Genomic DNA, 22,176 nt, shown 5'->3' on the forward strand with positions numbered 1-22,176 from the left:
CTTCTTTTCCCTAATGTGGGACATTGAAAAATTAATACCTGTCTTTTGTCATCTAGTGGTTACGGATTAAATGATGTCCTTTAACCCTGTTGCCCCCAGAATACAACAAGGATGCCAGCCTGTCAAACCAAGCATGCCGTTGTCCAGAGACAGCCAACCAACCTGGAGTCTGCACGATCCTTCCCCTTGTGGGAAGGCCACCCTCCCCTCCACATCCCCACTCTTATTAGGGATTTCTTGACCCACGGGTAGGTAGGACGACGACCATGTCCAGCTTGAAGCAGCTAGAGGAGCTCGAGACCTTCATCCATTGTCCTTTATAAGATTGTAAAGGGTCTTAAGTCTGAGAGGGAGGAATTGTTATTTTTTATTGTTAAAATATTTAACTAATTAATTAATTAATTTTAAAAAAAGAAGAAGAAGAATATATGAAAGGGTGAGGCGGGAGAGCTTGTATGTACGACCCATGGGCATGGACTTGGAGAGGGGATTGTTGGGGAAGGGGGGTGCTGGGCGGAGGGGAGCAAAGGGGAAAAAAAATTGGAACTATTGTAACAATATAATCAATAAAATATACTTAAAAAAAAAAGTTTTTAAATTAGACTTATCTGAGATGCTTGAAGTTACATAGGAAACTTTGTCAAAATAATAATAATAATAATAATAATAATAATAAAGTTCTATTTGTGTACCTCTTTGCTTTCACCTGGAAAGATTAGAAGTTTACTTGGACAGTAATACCCCAGATATACATAAACAAGAGAGTATCACCTGTTAGATGGTAAAAGCTGATTTACTCTTAAGTGTATATTATTGATTATGTTGTTACAGTTTTCCCAATTTTTTCCCTTTGCTCTGCTCTGCCCAGTACCCCACTTCCCTCCAGCAATCCCCCACTCCTTAGTTCATGTTTTTGGGTCATGCATGTAAGTTATTTGGCTTCACCCTTTCCTATACTACTCTTATTCTCCTATTTTGTTCTTACCAATTATGCTTCTTAATCCCTACACCATTACTCCCTTCCTCTCCCTTCCCTCTCCCATCTGATAACCCTCCAATGATCCCATATTTGTGATTCTGTTCCTGTTCTGGTTTGATTAGTTTGATTTTGTGTTTATTTTTTAAATTCTGTTGTTGATAATTGGATTTTTTTGTCATTTTACTGTTCATAGTTTTGATCTTCTTTTTCTTTCTTTTTAAGTATATTTTTTATTATGTTGTTAGAGTAGTCCCATTTTCTCCCTTTGCTGCCCTCTGCCCAAGTACCCCACTTCCCTCCAACAATACAACTCCCTTAGTTCATGTCCATGGATCATGCATATAAGTTCTTTGGCTTCACCCTTTAATATATTTTTCTTAACTCCCCCCTGTGTACTTTGTACCAACCAATTATGTTTCTTAATCTCTGCACCATTTCGGCATTTCTCCCCCTTCCCCATCCCAGCTGATAACCCTCCAAATGATCCCTATACCTATGATTCTGTTCCTATTCTGGTTTGCTTAGTAAGATTTTGTTTTTATTTCTTAGATTCAGTTGTTCATAGTGTGAATTTGTTGTCATTTTAATGTTTATAATTTTGATCTTATTTTTCTTATAGTTCTTTTAACATTTCATACAATAAGGGCTTGGTGATGATGAACTTCTTTAGCTTTACCTTGTCTGGGAAACACTTTATTTCCCCTTTGATTCTAAATGATAGCTTTGCTGGATAGAGTATTCTTGGTTGTAGGTCCTTGTTTTCCATCACCTTGAATACTTCCTTCCAGCCCCTTCTTGCTTGCAAAGTTTCCTTTGAGAAATCAGCTTATGGTCTTATAGGCACCCCTTTGTAGGTAACTCTCTGCTTTTCTCTTACTGCGTTTAAGATTCTCTCTTTATCTTTCACCTTTGACATTTTAATGATGGTGTGTCTTGGTATGGTCCTCCTTGGGTCTAGCTTCTTTGGGACGCTGTGCTTCCTGGACTTGTATGTCTATTTCCTTCGCCAAATTTGTGAAGTTTTTTTTTCACTATTTTTTTACATAAGCTTTCAATTTCTTGCTTTTCCTCTTCTCCTTCTGACACCCCTCTCGTTCAGATGTTGGCACATTTAAGTTGTCCCCAAGGTTGCCAAGCCTCTCATTTTTTTCAATTCATGTTTCCTCATTTTGTACTGGTTGACTGTTTTTTTCTTTTTTATGTTCCAAATCATTGATTTGAACCCTGGTTTCCTTCCCTTCACCATTGGTTTTGTTTGGATTTTCCTTTGTTTCATTCAGCATTGCCTTCACTTCTTCCCTTATGCTTTTGCTATACTTAAGCATATCTGTCAAGCCTGTGAGCATCTTTATCAACAGTGTTTTGAACTCTACATCTGTTAGGTTGACTATCTCCTCATCTGTTAAGTTGGCTATCTCCTTGTTGCTTTGTTCTCTACCTGGAACATTGATCTGTTCCCCTTTTTGGGCCATACTTCTCTGTCTCCTGATCTTGAAAGACTCTTGTGTTTGCCTCTGTGTCTTAGGTAGAGCTGTCATTCCTGTTATGTGTAAGGGGTGGAGCCTTAGGTATATCAGTATGGGCAATCTGTTTCACCACGTTGTGGCACTGTACATGGGGGAGGGGTCTGAGAGGGAACAATGCTGCTTGCTCAGCACTTGCCCCTTTTTTAGGCACTTCTCCCACTTCCGTATGGGACTGGCGCCCCTCTAGCTGTTGCCCTGGCCATCGTTCCCAGAATGAGTGGGTTTGCGGATGTGCTGGGACCATGGAGGCCCTTTAAACAAGTGGTTCTGCTGAGAAACTTGCAGTTTCTTCCTCCACCCCAACCCTCACTGGTTTGTACAGTGAGAAGCAAAGAGCTTTATTTTACCCAGTGCTGGGACCATGAGCTGCACTGTCTGGTCTGGTATTGGAAGTGCTCCTCAGCTGTCCCTCCCAAATTTTAAAACATGTGACTGCTGTTTCCACGGGCCCGCCACTGCTGCTACTGCTGCTACCACCACACGGTGTCCTCTCTGTCCAGGCTCCGCCCCTCCTAATTTTTGTAATGAGTATTTCTTCTTTATATCTTTGTTTGTTGGACTTCCATGCAGCTCTGTTTTCTGGAACTTCTGGTTGTCTATAGTTTTGAGGTAGTTGTAGTCTTTCTTAGCTCTGGATGAAGACACAGAGTGTCTGTCTAGGCCTTCATCTTGTCTGGAAGTCCTTGATCTTCTTTCTCTTAAATAAGTTCCTTTAACATTTCATATAATAATGGCTTGTTGATGAGTTCTTTTAGCTTTACTTTGTCTGGGAAGCACTTTATCTGCCCTTCCACTATAAATGATAGTTTTGTTGGACAGAGTAATCTTGGTTATAGGCCATTGCTTTTCATCACTTTGAATACTTCTTGCCAGTACCTTCTTGCTTGCAAAGTTTCTTTAGAGAAATCAGCTGATAGTCTTAAGGGAACTCCTTTGTAAGTAACTCTGCTTTTCTCTTACTGCTTAAGATTCTTTTTTTTATCTTTAACCTTTGGTATTTTAATTATGTCTTGGAGTGGTCTTCTTTGAGTCCAACTCATTTGGAACTCTCTGTGCTCCCTGGAATTGTATGTCTATTTCTTTTGCCAAATTAGGGAAGTTTTCTTTATTTTTTAAAATAAGTTTTCATTTTTTTTGCTTTTGCTCTTCTCCTTCTGGCACCCTTATGATTCAGATATTGGTACATTTAAAGTTGTCCCAGAGGTTCCCAATCCTCTTCTTGTTTTTTTTTTTTTTTCTTTCAATTCTTGTTTCTACGTTTGGTTCCAGGTGAATGTTTCTTTCCTTTTGTTCCAAATAGTTGATTTGAATCCTGACTTTCTTCTATTCATTGTTGGTTCCCTGTATATTTTTCTTTATTTCACATTGCCTAACCTTCATTTCTTCCTTTATTTTGTGTATGTACTCAATCATTTCTCTGAGCATCCTGATCACCAGTGTTTTGAACTCTACGTCTGATAGGTTGGCTCCCTCAGTTTCGTTTAGTTCTCTTTGGGGGATTTATTCTGTTCTTCATTTGAGCCATATTTCTCTGCTACCTCAATTTGGCAGCCTCCCTGTGTTTATTTCTGTGTACTAGGTGGAGCTGCTTTGACTCCATGTCTTGATAGTATGGCCTACCATAGTAGGTGTCCTGTAGGGTCCAGTGGCATAGCCTCCGCTATCACTCAAACTGAGTATTCAAGGTGTTCACATTGGGTGAGCTCAGTGCACTTTCCTATTGTAGTTGAAACTTGGTTGTTTTTGGCAGTTCAATGGGAGGGATTTATTCAGGCTTGTCAGCTGCAAGGACAGGCTGTGACTACTGACCACCAACCTCTGCCCTCTGTGGAAGATCAGATGTGCAAGGGCAGGGTTTTGGTGCTCTGACATGGTCTGTAGCTGTCCACTAGGTGTGCTGGCCTTGGCGATACCAGGGTGGTGCTGCCTGAGATCAACCCTCGCCTGTGTTTTTAGCAGGGCACCCTGTCTGAGTTATAAGGCAATCTGAAATGGCTGCTACTTGTGTTGGGTTGGAGATTCCCAGGTGAAGCCAAACTGTGAATCTAAGTTGGCTGCTGGTAGTGCTGGGCCTGTAGCTCACTGAGACCAGCTGTTGCTTGTTTGATAGGATTTAATAGTTGTGAAGTGTGAGCCAAGACCAGCCATTCGCATAGAAAAATAGCTTGGGTGAGCCCACAAGTTGGGTGGAGTGGGGTCTCTGGGGATCTCCAAGGCAAGTCAAACAGTGTTAGCCAGTTTGATGGAGTCTCAGATATCACATAATCTTGCAGGCTCTATGTGGAGAGGGTTTAGAAAAGAGACAGTGGCCTTTGCTGACCTTGATGCCAAACACTTCAGTTTCTCCCTGTACAGTATACCACTGGTGCTTTCAAGCTGCTTCCATAGTGCTGGAGTGCAGAAGTAGTGAACATGTGTAGGTGAGTCTCTGTGTGTGTGCTCTTTAGGATGAACTGCTTGGGGCTCCATCAGTTTCTTCCACCAACTCAATCCTCACTGGTCTTTGCAGCCAGAAATTGTGGGTACTTATCTTCCTGGCACTGGAACCCTGGGCTGAGAGGCCTGTTATGGGGCTGGTACTCTTCACTCCAGGGAAAACTCTCTGAAATCTTTATATCCACCACATGGGTGAGAGACCAGCCCACTCTACATCCGTGTTCCTCCTACCCATCTCAATGAATGTGGCTTCTTTAATTCTGTAATTGTCAGACTTCCATTCAACTGAATTTCTTATGGTTCTGGCTGATGGTTGTTCTATTTTTTAGTTATGATTTCGATGTGGTTGTGCAAAGACATGAGCCATGTCTGCCTATACCACAATCTTGACCAGATCCTTGATATCTATGTTTTCGTCTATGACTTTTTTTTTTATTTGGGGCCTATCATTTAAGTCTTTGATCCTATTTGAATTTATTCTTGTGAGTGGTGTTAGAAGGTGTTCTATTTCATTTTTCTGCATGTATTTGTCCAATTTTGCCAACACCGCTTATTGAATAAAATATATTTAGATCATTGTATGTGCGTGCTTTCTCTTTTGTATATTAATTGACTATAAAAGTCTATGTTTATTTCTGGATTTTCTATTCTGTTCCATTGATCTATATGTCTATTTTTATGCCAGCACATGCTGTTTTGATTCCTGTGGCCTTATAGTGTAGTTTGAAAATAGGCAGCATGTTTTCCCCAACTTTGTTCTTCTTTCTTAGAATCGCTGTTGCTTTTTGAGGCCTTTTTGTGGTTTCATATACAGTTTTGAAATATTTGTTTCAGTTCTGTGAAATATGTTTTTGGTATCTTGATAGGAATTACAGTGAATCTGTAGATTACTTTGGGTAATGTGGACATTTTAACGATGTTAATTCTTCCTATCCATCAACACAGTATGTGCTTCCACTGACTTGTATCTCCTATTTATTTCTTCAGTGTCTTATAATTTTCCAAGTACAGGTCTTTTACATCCTTGGTTAGGTTTATTCCAGGTATTTTATTCTTTCTGTAGCAATTGTGAATGGGTTGTTGTCTTAATTTCCTATTCTGTCAGTTCATTATCAGCATGTTACAATGCAACTGATTTCTGAAAACCAACTCACCGGCAGCGACACCCAGGTGCCACCTGGGCCCACCCCAACAGGCATGAAACCATGTCGTCTACCAGCACGCAGAGGCCTCCCCCTCTACCAGAACAGGTGAGCAATCAGTCTGCCTTGGACTCACCTGCCCCGGTGTACAATGGGTCGACCCACCCCTGGCCTGTGTGAGAGAGTGTACTCACCTCTGGCTGAGGCAAAAAGATGGTGAAGTGAACTAGGGGCACTTTGTAATAAGTTTTGGGTGCTGGCTCTTAAGAAAGAGCTGGAAGAGCAGCAGACTAGGTCCCAGTACAGAATCATCGCCAGTGCTATGGGAGAAATCACTTAAATGACTGCTCCCCTCCAAGTGGTGTCAGCTGGAGGCAGCAGCTCAACAACTGTATACAAGAAGGTCACACCATAAAGGCAGAAAGTAAAATCAGCTCAAACTAAGAAGCAGAAACAAGATCAGTGCCCAAAATGAAGTGGTGGAATAACACCCCACCAAACAGAAACAACACCCCAATAAAAGGAAAGGAGGAATTCTGGGAAGGAGGGATAGACGAAATAGAAGCAAGCAAACTATCAAATATGGAATTCGAAACAATAGTAATAAGGAAGCTCAAAAAACTCGACAAACTCAAAGAAAACTACAACAAACACCAGCGGAACTGCAAAGAACTCCAGGGAAACTACAAAGAACTCCAGGGAAGCTACAGGAACTTACTAAGAACTACACCAGCATAAAAAAGGACATAGAAACTATCAATAAGAACCAGGAAGAAATAAAGAATACAATTTCTGAACTGAAGAACACAGTAGAATCAATCAAGGGCAGGCTAAATGAAGCAGAGAATCGGATCAGTGAATTAGAGGACAATGTATTTGCAAACAGTACAACAAAATAAAAAAATACTGAAAAAGAATGAAGAGGGTTTAAGAGAACTGCAGGGCAACATGTAACGAAACAATACCTGTATCATAGGGATAAAATAAGGAGAAGAAGAGGAGCATGGGATAGAAAACCTGATTGAAAAAGCAATGACAGAAAAATTTCCTAACTTGATGAGAGAAAAAGTAATGCAAGTCCAGGAACCACAGAGGGTCCCAATGAAGATGAACCAAAAAAGGCCTACTCCAAAGCACATCATAATTAAAATGGCAACATTCAAAGAGAAAGAGAGAATCCTAAAGGCAACAAGAGAAAAACAGCAAATAACATACAAGGGAGCTCTGATAAGGCTATCAACTGATTTCTCAACAGAAACACTACTAGCCAGAAGGAAATGGCAAAAAATATTTCAAACAATGAAAGACAAAGACTACAACCAAGACTACTCTTCCCAGTAAGGCTCACTTTCAAAATAGAAGGTGAAATAAGGAGTTTTTCAGACAAAGGAAGACTAAAAGAATTCATTGCCACCAAAGCAGCATTGCAAGAACTGTTAAAGGGAATGCTTTAAGAAAAAGAAGGAAAAGAGAGCTTTTTCACAACGAGTTTGCCTCCAGAACACAGATGTCATGAAAACCACCACTACTAAATTAAAGCCAAAATGGGAAAGAAAAAGACTCACATAAACATTGTGGTCACTGGACATGTAGATAGATTCTGGCAAGTCTACCACTACTGGCCATCTGATCTACGAATGTGGTGGGATCGACAAAAGAACCATCAAAAATTTTGAGGAGGCTGCTGAAATGGGCAAGGGCTCCTTCAAGTATGCCTGGGTCTTGGATAAACTTAAAGCTGGACGTGAGCGTGGTATCACCATTGATATCTCCCTGTGGAAATTTGAGACCAGCAAGTATTATGTGACCGTCATCGATGCCCCAGGACACAGAGACTTTATCAAAAACATGATTACAGGCACGTCTCAGGCTGACTGTGCTGTCCTGATTGTTGCTGCTGGTGTTGGTGAATTTGAATCAGGTATCTCCAAGAATGAGAAGAGCTGTGAGCATGCCCTTCTGGCTTACACACTGGGTGTGAAACAGCTAATTATTCATGTTAACAAAATGGATCCCACTGAGCCACCCCATAGCCAGAAGAGACACAAGAAAATTGTTAAAGAAGTCAGCACCTACATTAAGAAAATTGGCTACAACCCTGACACAGTAGCATTCATGCCAATTTCTGGTTGGAATGGTGACAACATGCTGGAGCCACGTGTTAACATGCCTTGGTTCAAGGAATGGAAAGTCACCTGTAAAGATGGCAACACCAGTGGAACCACATTGCTTGAAGCTCTGGATTGCATCCTGCCACCAACTCGTCCAACTGACAAGCCTCTGCGTCTGCCCCTCCTGGATGTCTATAAAATTGGTGGTATTGGTACTATCCCTGTGGGTCGAGTGGAGACTGGTGTTCTCAAACAAGCATGGTGGTCACCTTTGTTCCAGTCAACATTACAAATGAAGTAAAGTCTGTTGAAATGCACCATGAAGCATTGAGTAAAGCTCTTCCTGGGGACAACATGGGCTTTAATGTCAAGAACGTGTCTGTTAAAGATGTTCATCATGGCAATGTGGCTGGTGACAGCAAAAATGACCCACCAATGGAAGCAGCTGGGTTCACAGCTCAGATGATTATCCTGAATCATCCAGGACAAATCAGTGCTGGATATGCTCCTGTTCTGGATTGTCACACAGCCCATATTGCTTGCAAATTTGCTGAGCTGAAGAAGAAGATCAATCGTCGTTCTGGGAAAAAGCTGGAAGATGGCCCAAAGTTTTTGAAATCTGGTGATGCTGCCATTGTTGATATGAATCCTGACAAGCCCATGTGTGTTGAGAGCTTCTTTGACTATCCTCCTCTGGGCCACTTTGCTGTTCATGACATGAGACAGACATTTGCTGTGGTTGTCATCAAAGCTGTGGACAAGAAGGCAGCCGGAGCTGGTAAAGCCATTAAGTCTGCCCAGAAAGCTCAGAAGGCTAAATAAATATTATCCCCAATACCTGCCACCCCCGTCTTAATCAGTGGTGAAAGAATGGTCTCAGAACTGTTTGTTTTAATTGGCCATTTAAGTTTAATAGTAAAGGACTGGTTAATGATTACAATGTATCATAAAACCTTCAGAAGGAAAGGAGAATTTTGTGGACCATTTGGTTTTGTGTGTGTGTGTGTGTGTGGAATTTAAATTATTAGTTTCTAAAATAAGTACTTTTTAATGGAAACAACTTGACCAAAATCTGTCACAGAATTTTTGAAACTCATTAAAACAAAGTTTAATGAGAAAAAAAAAAGAAAAAGAAAAAGAGAGAGGGAGAGAAACACGGGTACAAAAGGAAATGAATAAATACCTGTCAATAACCTTAAATGTAAATAAATTAAATGCTCCAATTAAAAGGCATAGGGTAGCGGAATGGATATGAAAGACACACCTCAAAACAAAAGATTTACATGGACTGAAAGCGAAGGGATGCAAAAAAGTATTCCAAGCAAATGAACATGGAAAACAACAACAACAACAAAGCTGGGGTCGCAATACTTATATCAGACAAAACAGATTTCACAGCAAAGGCCATAAAAAGAGACAAAGAAGAACATTTTATAATACTTAAGGGAACAATCCATCAAGAACATATAACCCTGATAAATATATATGCACCCCACATAGGTACAACATAGGTACACCAAATATATAAGGAAAATCTTGGAAGACTACAAGAAGGATAGCAACAACAACACACTCAAAGTAGGGGAATTTAACACCCCACTGTCAACAATGGACAAATCTTTAAAGCAAAGAAACAGCAAGGATATTGAGGCATTGAACAACACTGTAGATCAGTGGTTCTTGACCTTCCTAATGCTGTGACTCTTTAATACAGTTCCTCATGTTGTGATGACGCCCAACCATAAAATTATTTTTATTGCTACTTCATAACTGTAATTTTGCTACTGTTATGAATTGTAATGTAAATATTTGATATGTAGGATGTATTTTCATTGTTACAAATTGAACATAATTAAAGCATAGTGGTTAATCACAAAAACAATATGTAATTATATATGTGTTTTCTGATGGTCTTAGGCAACTTCTGTGAAGGATCATTCAACCCCTAAAGGGGTCGAGACCCACAGGTTGAAAACCACTGCTCTAGATCAAATGAACTTAATTGATATGTATAAAACTTTTTACCCCAAAGAAGCAAAATATACATTTTTTTGAATGCACATGAAATATTTTCAAAGATAGACCACATGGTAGGACACAAAACAAACCTCAACAAATTTAAGAAAATTGAAATTATATGAAGCATCTTCTCAGACCACAATGCCTTGAAACTAGAAATCAACCTCAAGGAAAAAACTCAAAGACATTCAAACTCACAGAGAATGAATAACATGCTATTAAATAACGAATGGAGGGGAATGGAAGATGGCGGCGGAGTAGGGGCAGTGTTCTCTGCTCGCTCCTCTGACGGAGAGACTTTAAGAGCGAATGTGGAGAGAAGTGTGGAACTCCGATAGCATGAACAGGGAGGAGATCGTGGAAGCAGCGTGGAGGGGGGTAGAGGGGTTTGCCACACACTGCAGGCTGAGTCATTCCAGGACCCGGTGCGTCTGCAGTACCACGCCCGAGGACTCAATAACTGAGAGCTGTTTGGAGGCTCCCCTTGCTAGGGGCACACCGATAAGTAAATTTTTGTAGGGAGTTAGGGAGAGGATTCAGCTGAAAAAGCCAGAGGAGTGGGAGAACAGTGAACAACCAGGACTGGGAGAAATTGTGTGATCTGAGTCTAGAGGGAAACCTCCTCAGCTGCAACTGCTGACCAAAAGCTCAGCACTCTGGGTGCGCGCAGCACTTGTGCTAGGGCCCTACAGAACAAAGGGACAGTTTTGGGACAAGGAGACAGCTGCGCGGAAAAGCTGCTGCGGAATTCCGGACCAGGGGAGAGTTCCTGAGCAGGAGAGCAGTGCATGCCCCCTGCACTTTGAGTGATCGCGCTAGAATCCCACAGAACAAAGGGAGGGTTTGGGGCTAGGAGAGAGATAGGGCACACAGGGTGTGTAAACAGGGAAGCGAGTGGAGGCTGTGGCTCAGAAGTAGAGATGGTTTTAGGGTGGGGATAAGAACCTGTGGAGAAAGGCCGTTGCGGAGCTCCAGAATGGTGGAGAGCTCCTGGGTAGGAGAGCGCTGCGCTGACCGCTGTCTGCAGAGCTCCAGACTAGGGGAGAGGCCCTGGGCAGGAGAGCGCCACTGGGCCCGGCACTTTGACTGACTGTGCCAGAGTCCTGCAGAGCAAAGGGACGGTCTTGAGACAGGGAGAGAGGTAGGGTGCGCAGGCATATAGACAGGGAAGAGAGCAGAAGCTGTAGCCTGGGAATAGAGACACGACTGGAGGCAGGGCGGGGATTGCTGGCAGGCACAGGCTGGACCAACAGAGGGAAGGAGTAGTTGGACAAGCCTGAGGAGGGCTGAGGCTGCCCCAGGAGGGGACAACTAAAGGCAGCTCACAGCAGAGCGGCGGTAGGCCCACGAATAAAAGACTAGCAACCCCAGAATCAAGCAGGACCCTCACACAGCCAGCCAACCAACCAGAAAAGATTTGAAACCCATGGAATTTTGAATAAGGGTGGACCCAGGAAGGAAGGAAGAAAAAACAAAAAACAAACCAAAAATACCTAGAGACTGTGCCTAAAATTTAAATTAAGTTAAAATTCTATCATTCTTTTATTTCTCACTCTCTCTAACTGCCCCTCCCATTCTTTCTTATTCTCTCTCCTTTTCTCCCCTCCTCTTCCCTCCCTTCTCTCCCCTTAGCATGTCTCCCCTTCATCCTATCCTTTGTTAATTTTTTAATTTTAAGTTCTCTCCCTTTTCTTCCTATCTTCTTCTTCTAATCCCCTTCCCTCCCCTTTATCCTTGTCCTCCCTCCATTTCCTTTCTCTCTCTTTCCTTCCTCTATGCTAAGCACTTTCAATTTTATTAAATTTCTTTCTTTATTTTGTCCCGCTTCAGTCTGCATTCATTTTTCTATCTTCCCTTTCCCTTATTTTCCTTCTCTCCATATAAATATTCTCTCTCACTCTCTATTTCTTCCTATTCCACTTTATATTATAATCTTTTAATAATTAAATTTTAATTCTAATCTATTTCCCTCCCCCTTCACCCTTCCCTTCTTACCCCTTCTCTCTTTCCTCCCCATCCCCTCTCTCCTTTCTCTCTCTCTTGTATTTCTCTCCTTCATCCTATCTTTTGTCAACTCTTCAATTTCAATTTTTCCCTCCCTAATATCTCCTCTTCCACTTGATTTTCTCCCCTCCCCCGTGTTCTTTCCCTCCCTCATCCTCTTCTTTCTTCCCTTTCTTTCTAAGTACTTTTAATTTTATTAATATTTCCCCCCCCGCTCCCTCTCCATTCAATTATTTTTGCTTCCCTTTCCCATCTCTTATTCCTCTCTCTCTATATTCTCTCTTTCTATCTTGCTATTTTATATCATGTTTTAATCTTCTAATTTTTTATAATATATATATTTTTAAAATTTTAATCCAGTCCCCCTTCTTCTTTCGTTCTCTTTCCTACTCTTCTCTTCTCTACTTTCTCTCTCCCTTTCCTCTCTCCCTTCCTGTCTTGCTATTTTCTACTCTGTATTTTTATTATTGAAAAATTCTTTCTCAATCTGTTTCCTACCTTCTAACCCCCTCAGCCCTCTGCTTCAATTTTTGGCTGTCTGTCTGCCTGGATGTCTGTCGTGTCTATTCTCCCTTCCACACTAAACATATAGCATATACCTATTATAGAATCCTAATACTACACACTTCCACTTTCTCACTACATACTGTAACTTTCTCTTCCTTTTCAAACATACAGTGTAAATGTTAATTGCTGTCTTACATAGCCTTGATCCTAATTGCTAATATACTTACTCTATCAATTTCCTCTAAAAAATTACCCTTCCTTCATTTAAAACAACTCCTATCTGTTTCTCCTATGAAATAAGAGTCCCAATATCTCCACAAGTATATTAATATGGGCTCATTTGCAACCTATAGTGAGATTGTAGTTGGGGGAGATATTGGAGGGTGTGGGTTTTTTGCCTGGTTGTGTGATTATGTTTTAACAGCATCTCCACAAAAGATCTCAAGACAAGGTGGGCAGAGTGACACTTAATCAACTAAACAGAGGAAAAGACCCACCAAAGAGTAGCTGAAATACAACCAAACAGATTAAACAAATAACTTCAAGGACAATACAGACGGAGATCCAAGATGGCAGAGGAGTAAGTGGAAGCTACACTAACCTCCTCCCAGGACCAGCCAGTGCTGACTCAGCCCCAGTACAGCAGGCAGACCATTCCCCTCAAGTGGTGTCAGCCTGAGGGGAAATAAAAACCCTGCCTACAGAAATTAAGCTGCCACACCCACGGTCCTTAAGCCTGACGGCTACTCATAGATTGAGTAGAATAACAAGTAAAGAAGACAGACAAAGGCGGTAGATCCCTGGAAGTCTCCAACAGGCTCTCTAGGGTCAGACTGGTACATGATCTGACTTTATCAGAGGCAGATCCAGGAGTGCAGATCATTCTAAGAGGCACCAACAAACAATAGGAGTCATAAAAATGGGGAGACAGAGAAACAGCTCCCCATCGAAAGGAAAGGTAGAATCCCCAGAAAGAGTGCTAAATGAAATAGAGGAAAGCAAACTAGCAGACATGGAATTCAAAACATGGATTATGGAGAAGCTGAATGAGCTCAGCGGAAACTACAAAGAACTCCAGGGAAACTACAAGGAACTCCAGAAAAACTACAAGGAACTTACTGAGAATTACAACAGCAAGAAAAAAGAAATAGAAGCTATCAATAAGAGCCAGGAGGAAATAAAGAATACAATCTCTGAATTGAAGAACACAGTAGAAGGAATTAAAAGCAGGCTAGAGGAAGCAGAAGATCGAATCAGCGAGCTGGAGGATAACGCAGACAAAAACTCCCAGACAGTACAACAAAATGAAAAAAGACTGAACAAGACTGAAGAGGTTCTAAGACAGCTGCATGACAACATGAAACGTAATAATATCCATATCATAGGAATTCCAAAAGGAGAAGAAGAAGAGCAAGGGATAGAAAACCTCTTTGAAAAACTAATGACATAAAACTTCCCTCACATGAGGAGAGAAAGAGTCATGCAAGTCCAGGAAGCACAGAGGGTTCCAGTGAAGGTGAACCCCAACAGGCCCACTTCAAGACACATCATAATTAAAATGCCAACATTCAAAGACAAAGAGAGAATCCTAAAAGCAGCAAGAGAGAAACAACTAATAACATACAAGGGAGCTCCAATAAGGCTATCATCAGATTTCTCAGCAGAAACACTACAAGCCAGAAGGGAATGGCAAAAAATATTCCAAGCAATGAAAAACAAAGGCCTACAACCTAGAATACTCTACCCAGCAAAACTCTCATTCAAAATGGAGGGTGAAATTAGAAGCTTCCAAGACAAAATAGGGCTAAAAGAATACATCTCCACCAAACCAGCATTGCAAGAGATGCTAAAAGGTCTGCTTTAAGAAGACAAAGAAACAGAGCGACAGAGAAGAACACAAGTACAAAGGAGAAAAATGACAATGAATAAGTACTTATCGGTAATAACCTTAAATGTAAATGGATTAAATGCTCTAATTAAAAAATATAGGGAAACTGAATGGATTAGAAAGAATGACCCACATATATGCTGTCTACAAGAGACCCACCTTAGAACAAAACATCTACACAGACTGAAAGTGAAGGGATGGAAAAAGTATTTCAAGTAAATGGACATTAAAAAAAGCTGGGTTAGCAATACTTATATCAGACAAAACAGATTTCACAGCAAGGGCCATAAAAAGAGACAAAGAAAGGCAGATCATAATACTTAAGGGAAAAGTACATCAAGAAGATATAACCCTCATAAATATATATGCATCCAACTTAAGGTCACCCAAATATATAAGGAAAATTTTGAAAGACTCCAAGAAAGATATAGACAGCAAGACACTCATAGTAAGTGACTTTAACACCCCATTGTCAACATTGGACAGATCTTCGAAGCAAAGAAACACCAAAGATATTGAGGCACTGAACAACACCCTAGATCAAATAAACTTAGTCGATATATATAAAAGTTTTCTCCCCAAAGAAGCAAAATATACATTCTTCTCAAGTGCACATGGAACATTTTCAAAGATAGACCACATAGTAGGACACAAAAGAAGCCTCAATAAATTCAAGAAAATTGAAATTATATCAAGCATCTTCTCAGATCACAATGGCTTAAAATTGGAAATCAACCTCAAGGAAAAAACTCAAAAACATTGAAACTCATGGAGAATGAATAACATGCTATTAAATAATGAATGGGTTAACAATGACATCAAGGAAGAAATCAAAAAGTTTCTGGAGACTAATGATAACGAACACACAACAACCCAAAACCTATGGGATACAGCGAAAGCAGTCCCGAGAGGAAAGTTCATAGCAATACAGGCCTACCTAAAAAGGCTAGAAGAATCTCTAATAAAAAATTTAACCCTACGGCTACAAGAACTAGAGGAAGAACAACAAGCAAAGCCCTGATCAAGTAGAAGGGAGGAAATCATCAAGATCAGAACACAATTAAATGACGTAGAGACTAAACCAACAATTCAAAAGATCAACAAAAGTAGGAGCTGGTCCTATGAAAAGATAAACAAAATTGACAAGCCTTTAACCAGGCTTATCAAGAAAAAAAGAGAGAGGACCCATATAAATAAAATCAGAAATGAAAGAGGAGAAATCACAGCCGGTACCACAGAAATACAAAGGATTGTAAGAAATTATTACAAACAACTGTATGGCAAGAAATTTGACAACCTAGAGGAAATGGACAAATTCCTGAAAACCTATAGTCTTCCCAAACTGAATCAAGAAGAAACAGAAAGTCTGAATAGACCAATAACAGCTAGTGAAATTGAAGCAGTAATCAAAAAACTCCCAGCACACAAAAGCCCAGGACCGGATGTCTTCACAGGCGAATTCTACAAAACATTTAGGAAAGAACTAACTCCTATCCTCCTCAGACTATTCCGAAAGATCCAAGAAGAGGGAAGACTCCCAAACTCGTTCTATGAAGCCAGTATAACCCTAATTCCAAAACCAGGTCGAGACACAACAAAGAAAGAAAACTACAGGCCAATATCGCTGATGAACATAGATGCTAAAATCCTCAACAAAATATTGGCAAAGCGGATCCAGCAATACATTAGAAAGATCATACACCACGATCAAGTGGGATTCATCCCAGGGATGCAAGGATGGTTTAATATTCGCAAATCAATAAACATAATACACCACATAAATGAAATGAAAGACAAAAACCACATGATAATATCAATAGATGCAGAAAAAGCATTTGATAAAGTACAACACTCATTTATGATGAAAACTCTCAGTAAAATGGGAATAGAGGGAGCATACCTCAATGTAATAAAAGCCATATATGAGAAACCTGAAGCCAACATCATACTCAATGGGCAAAAACTGAGAGCATTCCCCTTGAAATCAGGAACAAGACAAGGATGTCCGCTCTCTCCACTCCTATTCAACATAGCCTTGGAAGTTCTAGCCACAGCAATCAGACAAGAAAGAGAAATAAAAGGCATCCAAATTGGAAAAGGGGAGGTAAAACTGTCATTATTTGCAGATGACATGATAGTGTACATAGAAAACCTTATAGACTCCACAAAAAAACTACTCAACCTAATAAGTGAAATGAGCAAAATAGTAGGATACCAAGTCAATATTAAGAAATCGAAGGCATTTTTATACACCAAGAACAAAAACTCAGAGATAGAAACTGAAAGAAAAATCCCATTTACCATAGCAACAAGAAAAATAAAATACCTAGGAATAAACTTAACCAAGGAGGTAAAAGACTGTACTCAGAAAATACCTAACACTGAAGAAAGAAATTAAAGAAGGTACAAATAAATGGAAGCATATACCATGCTCATGGATGGGAAGAATCAACATCATTAAAATGTCCATACTACCCAAAGTAATTTATAGATTCAATGCAATCCCTATTAAAATACCAATGACATTTTTCACAGACCTAGAACAAATACTTCAAAAATTTATATGGAACTAAAAAAGAGCTCGAATAGTCAAAGCAATTTTGAGGAAGAAGAACACAGTAGGAGGAATCACAATACCTGACATCAAACTATACTACAAGGCCATGGTAATCAAAACAATCTGGTACTGGCATAAAAACAGACATATAGATCAATGGAACAGAATAGAGAGCCCAGAAATAAACCCAGGTTCATATGGTCAACTAATATTTGACAAAGGGGAAAGGAACATCAAGTGGAGTGAAAAGAGCCTCTTCAACAAATGGTGTTGGGAGAACTGGACAGGGACATGTAAAAAAATGAAACTGGACCACCAACTTACACCATACACCAGAATAAACTCAAAATGGATCAAAGACTTAAATATAAGCCGTGATACCATAAAAGTCCTAGAGGAAAAAATAGGCAGGAAAATTCAGATATCTCACTTAGCAACATTTTTACGGATATATCTCCTAGGGCAAGGGAAATAAAGGAAAGAATAAAGAAATGGGACTACATCAAACTAAAAAGTTTCTTCTCAGCTAAAGAAAACATCAGCAAGATGAAAAGGGAACCAATCATATTGGAAAACATATTTCCCAATGATACCTCAGACAATGGATTGATCTCCATAATATATAAAGAATTTACATTTCTCAACACAAAGGAGACAGCCCAATTAAAAAATGGGCAAAGGACCTTAACAAACACTTCTCCAAGGAGGATATACAAAGCGTCCATAGACATATGAAAGAATGCTCAATGTCACTAGCTATCAGAGAGATGCAAATAAAAATCAGAATGCGATATTACTTTACACCAGTCAGAATGGCCATCATCGACAAATCAACAAACAACAAGTGCAAGCGAGGATGTGGAGAAACAGGAACCCTACTGCACTGTTGGTGGGAATGCAGACTGGTGCGGCCACTGTGGAAAATATGGAATTTCCTCAAAAAACTAAAAATGGAACTGCCTTTTGAACCAGTGATTCCACTGCTAGGATTATATCTGAAGAATCCTAAAACCCCAATTCAAAAGAACTTTTGCACCTGTATGTTCAGAGCAGTGTTGTTTACAATAACCAAGTGCTGGAAACAGCCTAAGTGCCCATCTGTAGATGAGTGAATCAAAAAACTGTGGTACATTTGCACAATGGAATACTATGTAGCAGAATGAAAGAAGGAACTCCTGCCATTTATGACAACATGAATGGAACTAGAGGGCATTATGTGTAGCAAAATAAGCCAGGCAATGAAAGAAAAATATCATATGATGTCACCTGATACAGGAGATTAATAAACAACACAAAGAAATCAACAAAATTGGACAAAGAACAGAGTAACAGTTATCAGGGAGTTAGTAGAAAAGGGGGCTAAGTAGGGGAAGGTTTCAGTAAAGGAACTAGTATAAATAACCGATGGACACAGACAACAGGGTGGAGATTGACTGTGGGAGAAGAGGTGGGCTGGGTGGGGAGTAGCAATGAGGAAAAAAGTGGGAAAATTGTAATAGAAAACAATAAAAATAAAATTAAAAACGTTGCAACTGATTTCTGGATATTAATTTTGTATACTGTTACATGCTAAATTTGTTTATTCTTCTAAGAGTTTCTTGGTGGAATCTTTGGGGTTCTCTGTGTACAGCATCATGTCATTTGCAAATAATGACAATTTCACTTCTTTTTTTCCTATTTGGATGCCTTTTATTTTTACCTCTTGTTTTATTGCTGTGCCTAGGACTTTCAGTACTATGTTGACTAAGAGAGGTGAAAGCTTACATCCCTGTCTTGTTTGTGATCTTAAGAGGACTGCTTGTAGTTTTTGCTCATTGAGTATAATGCTGGCAGTGCGTTTACCATATATAGTCTTTACTGTGTTTAGGTATGTTCCTTCTATTTTCACTTTGCTGAGAATTTTTATCATAAATGAATGCTGTGTTTTATCATACACTTTTACTGCATCTATTGATATGATCATGTGTGATTTTCACCCTTAATTTTGTTTATGTGGTGTATCACATTTATTGATTTGCAAATGTCATATCAAACTTGCATCCTTGGAATAAATATCACTTGATTTGGGTCTATAATCTTGATGCATTGGTATATTCTGTTTGCTAATATTTTGTTGAGGATTTTAGTGTTTGTATTCATCAGGGATATTGGTCTATAATTTTCTTTCTTTGTAGTGTCTTTATCTGGTTTTGAATTAGGATAGTGCTGGCCTTGTAAAATAAGTTTGGGAGCCTTCCCTTCTCTTGAATTTTATTAAATAATTTGAGAAGGAGAGGTGTTAATTCTTCTCAGAATATTTTGTAAGATTCACCTGTAAAGCCATCCATTTCAGAGAGTTTTTTTGATTACTGCTTCAATTTCACTAGGTGTAATTTTTCTACTCAGATTCTCTGATTCTTCCAGATTTTGCTTTGGGATATTGTACATGTCTAGGAATTTATCCATTTCTTTCATTTTGATAGCATATAGTTGTTCATAATATTTTCTTACAATCCTTTGTATTTTATTGGTGTTAGTTGTTATTTCTCCTCTTTAATTTCTGATTTTATTTATTTGGGTCCTCTCTTTTTCTTTCTTGATGAGTCTTGTTACAGGTTTGTCAATTTTGTTTATCTTTTCAAAGAACCAGCTCTTGGTTCATTGATGTTTTGTATTGTTTTTTAGACTCTGCTTCATTTATTTCTTCTCTGATCTTTATCATTTTCTTCCTTTTACTCACTTTGGGCTTTGTTTGTTCTTTTTCATGTTCCCTTAAGTGTGAAGTTAGATAATCTATTTGAGATTTATTTATATATTTATTGAGATAAGCCTGTAATGTTACAAATTTCTCTCTTAGGGTTGATTTTCAGTGTCCTACAGATTTTGGATTGTTGTATCCTCCTTTCATTTATTTCAAGTTATCTTTTGATTTCTTCCTTGATCTTGTTGTTGATTCATTCATTGTTTAATAACATGTTTTTTTAGCTTTTATGTCTCTGTGTGTTTTTCAGTATTCTTGTTGTGATTGATTTTTAGTTACATCACATTGTGATCAGAGAAGATGCTTAATATGATTTCAATATTTTTATGTTTATTGAGACCCGTTTTGTGTCCTAACATGGATCTATCCTAGAAAATGTTTTATGTGCAGTTGGAAAGTATGTATATTCTGCTGCTTTGGGGCAAAATGCTCTGAAGGTATCAATTAAATCCATTTGATCTAGTGTGTCATTTAAGACTGCTGTCTCTTTGTTGATTTTCTGTCTGAAAGATCTACCCATTGAAGTCAATTGGGTATTAGAATCCTTGACTATGTCTGTATTTCTCTAGATCTCTCTCTTTGTGTCCATCAAAATTTGCTTCATGTATTTAGGTGCTCCTGTGTTGGGTGTGTAAATATTTACTAGGGTTATATAATTTTGTTGGATTGTTCCCTTTATCATTATGTGGTGTCCTTCTTTGTTTCTTACTATAGCCTTGGTTTTAAAGTCTTTTTTTAAAAAATATTAATACTGGTACTCCAGCTTTACTTTCCTTCCCATTTGCATGAAATATTTTTTTCCATCCCTTTAGTTTTAGTCTGTGTGTATTTTTGGATTTGAGATAGGTTTCTTGGGGACAAAATATATATGGATATTGTTTTCTTATCCATCCAGTTACCCTATGTGTCTTGGTTGGAGCATTGAAGCCACTTACATTTAAAGTGATTATTGATAGGTACATATTTAGTGCCATTTTATTCTGAGACTATTTCCCTCTGTTTTTTTTTTTTCTTTCTTTCTCTTTCTCTTTTTCTTCTTCTTCATAAAGCAAGCCCTTTAACATTTGTTGCTGTACTTATTTGGTGTTAACAAATTCCTTTAGCTTTTTCTTGTCTAGGAAGCTCCTTATTTCTCCTTTGATTTTAAACAAAAGCCTTGCTGGATAAAGTAGCCTTGGTTGTAGGTTCTTGTTCTTCATCACCTTGAATATTTTACCTCATGCCATTCTGGCCTGAAATGTTTCTGTTGAGAAATCAGATGACAATCTAATTGGTGATCCCTTGCATGCAACTAGCTGCTTTTCTCTTGTAGCTTTTAGGATTCTCTCCTTGTCTTTAAGCCTTGTCATTTTAATTATGATGTACCTCACTGTAGATCTCTTTGGGTACAACTTGTTTGGGACTCTCTGAGCTTCTTGGACTTGTGTGTCTTTAGGGAAATTTTTGGTCATTATGTTTTCAAATAGGTTCTTGATCCTTTGCTCACTCACTTCTCCTGGTATTCCCATGATGTGGATGTTGTTCCACTTCATGTTGTCCAAAATGCTTTTTAAATTCTCCTAATTTTTTAAAAATCTTTTTTCTTTTTGTTGCTCTTTCTGGGTGTTTTTTTTCTGCCTTATCTTCCAAATCACTGACTTGATCCTCTGCTTCATATAACCTACTGTTTATTCCTTCCAGTGTATTATTTATTTCAGATATTGCATTCTTTATTTCTTACTGGTCCCTTATTATGGTTTCTATGTATTTTCTCATGCTGTTGAGTATACTTATAATCATTACTCTAAACTCTCTATCTGATAAACTGCTTGCCTCCATTTCATCTAGTTTTCCTTCTGGAGAATTCTCTTATTTTTTAATTTGGAGTCTGTTTCTTTGTCTTCTCTTTTGGCTGATTCTTTGTATTTTCCACCTTAGCTGTTAAACTGGTCAGTGATATAGCCTCAAGCTATATTCAGCAGCCTGCCTTAAACACAACAGCATGGGGTGGTGTAATTCCTGTGGGTCAGGCCCTTGCTTCCCCTCAGGCTGATGCCTCTTGGAGAGAAGTGCTCTGCCTGAAAAAGATGGCTTCTGCAGTACAGGGAATGACTCAGCACATGGATCCTGGTGGCTGTTCCTTCAGTTCTCTCTCAGAGCCATCCACCCCAGACTCTCCGTAAGCATCTCTAGTCCATTCTGCCCTCTCTTTGCTGGAGCCAGGGTAAGGGGCTGCAATTGAAATTTTGTTCACTGGCTCTCTGCATCTCCAGCTATCTCTCCCTGGC

At 39.2% G+C, this 22,176-nt stretch overlaps 1 pseudogene; it reads left to right on the plus strand.

Moving 5' to 3' along the window:
• Positions 1-7,627: 7,627 nt before the first annotated feature.
• Positions 7,628-9,016, plus strand: LOC150012750 (elongation factor 1-alpha 1 pseudogene; annotated as a pseudogene).
• The last annotated feature ends 13,160 nt before the right edge of the window (positions 9,017-22,176 follow it).

Source organism: Furipterus horrens, unplaced genomic scaffold, assembly GCF_987537825.1.
Source record: "Furipterus horrens unplaced genomic scaffold, mFurHor1.1.pri manual_scaffold_4, whole genome shotgun sequence".
Taxonomy (NCBI): Eukaryota; Metazoa; Chordata; class Mammalia; order Chiroptera; family Furipteridae; genus Furipterus; species Furipterus horrens.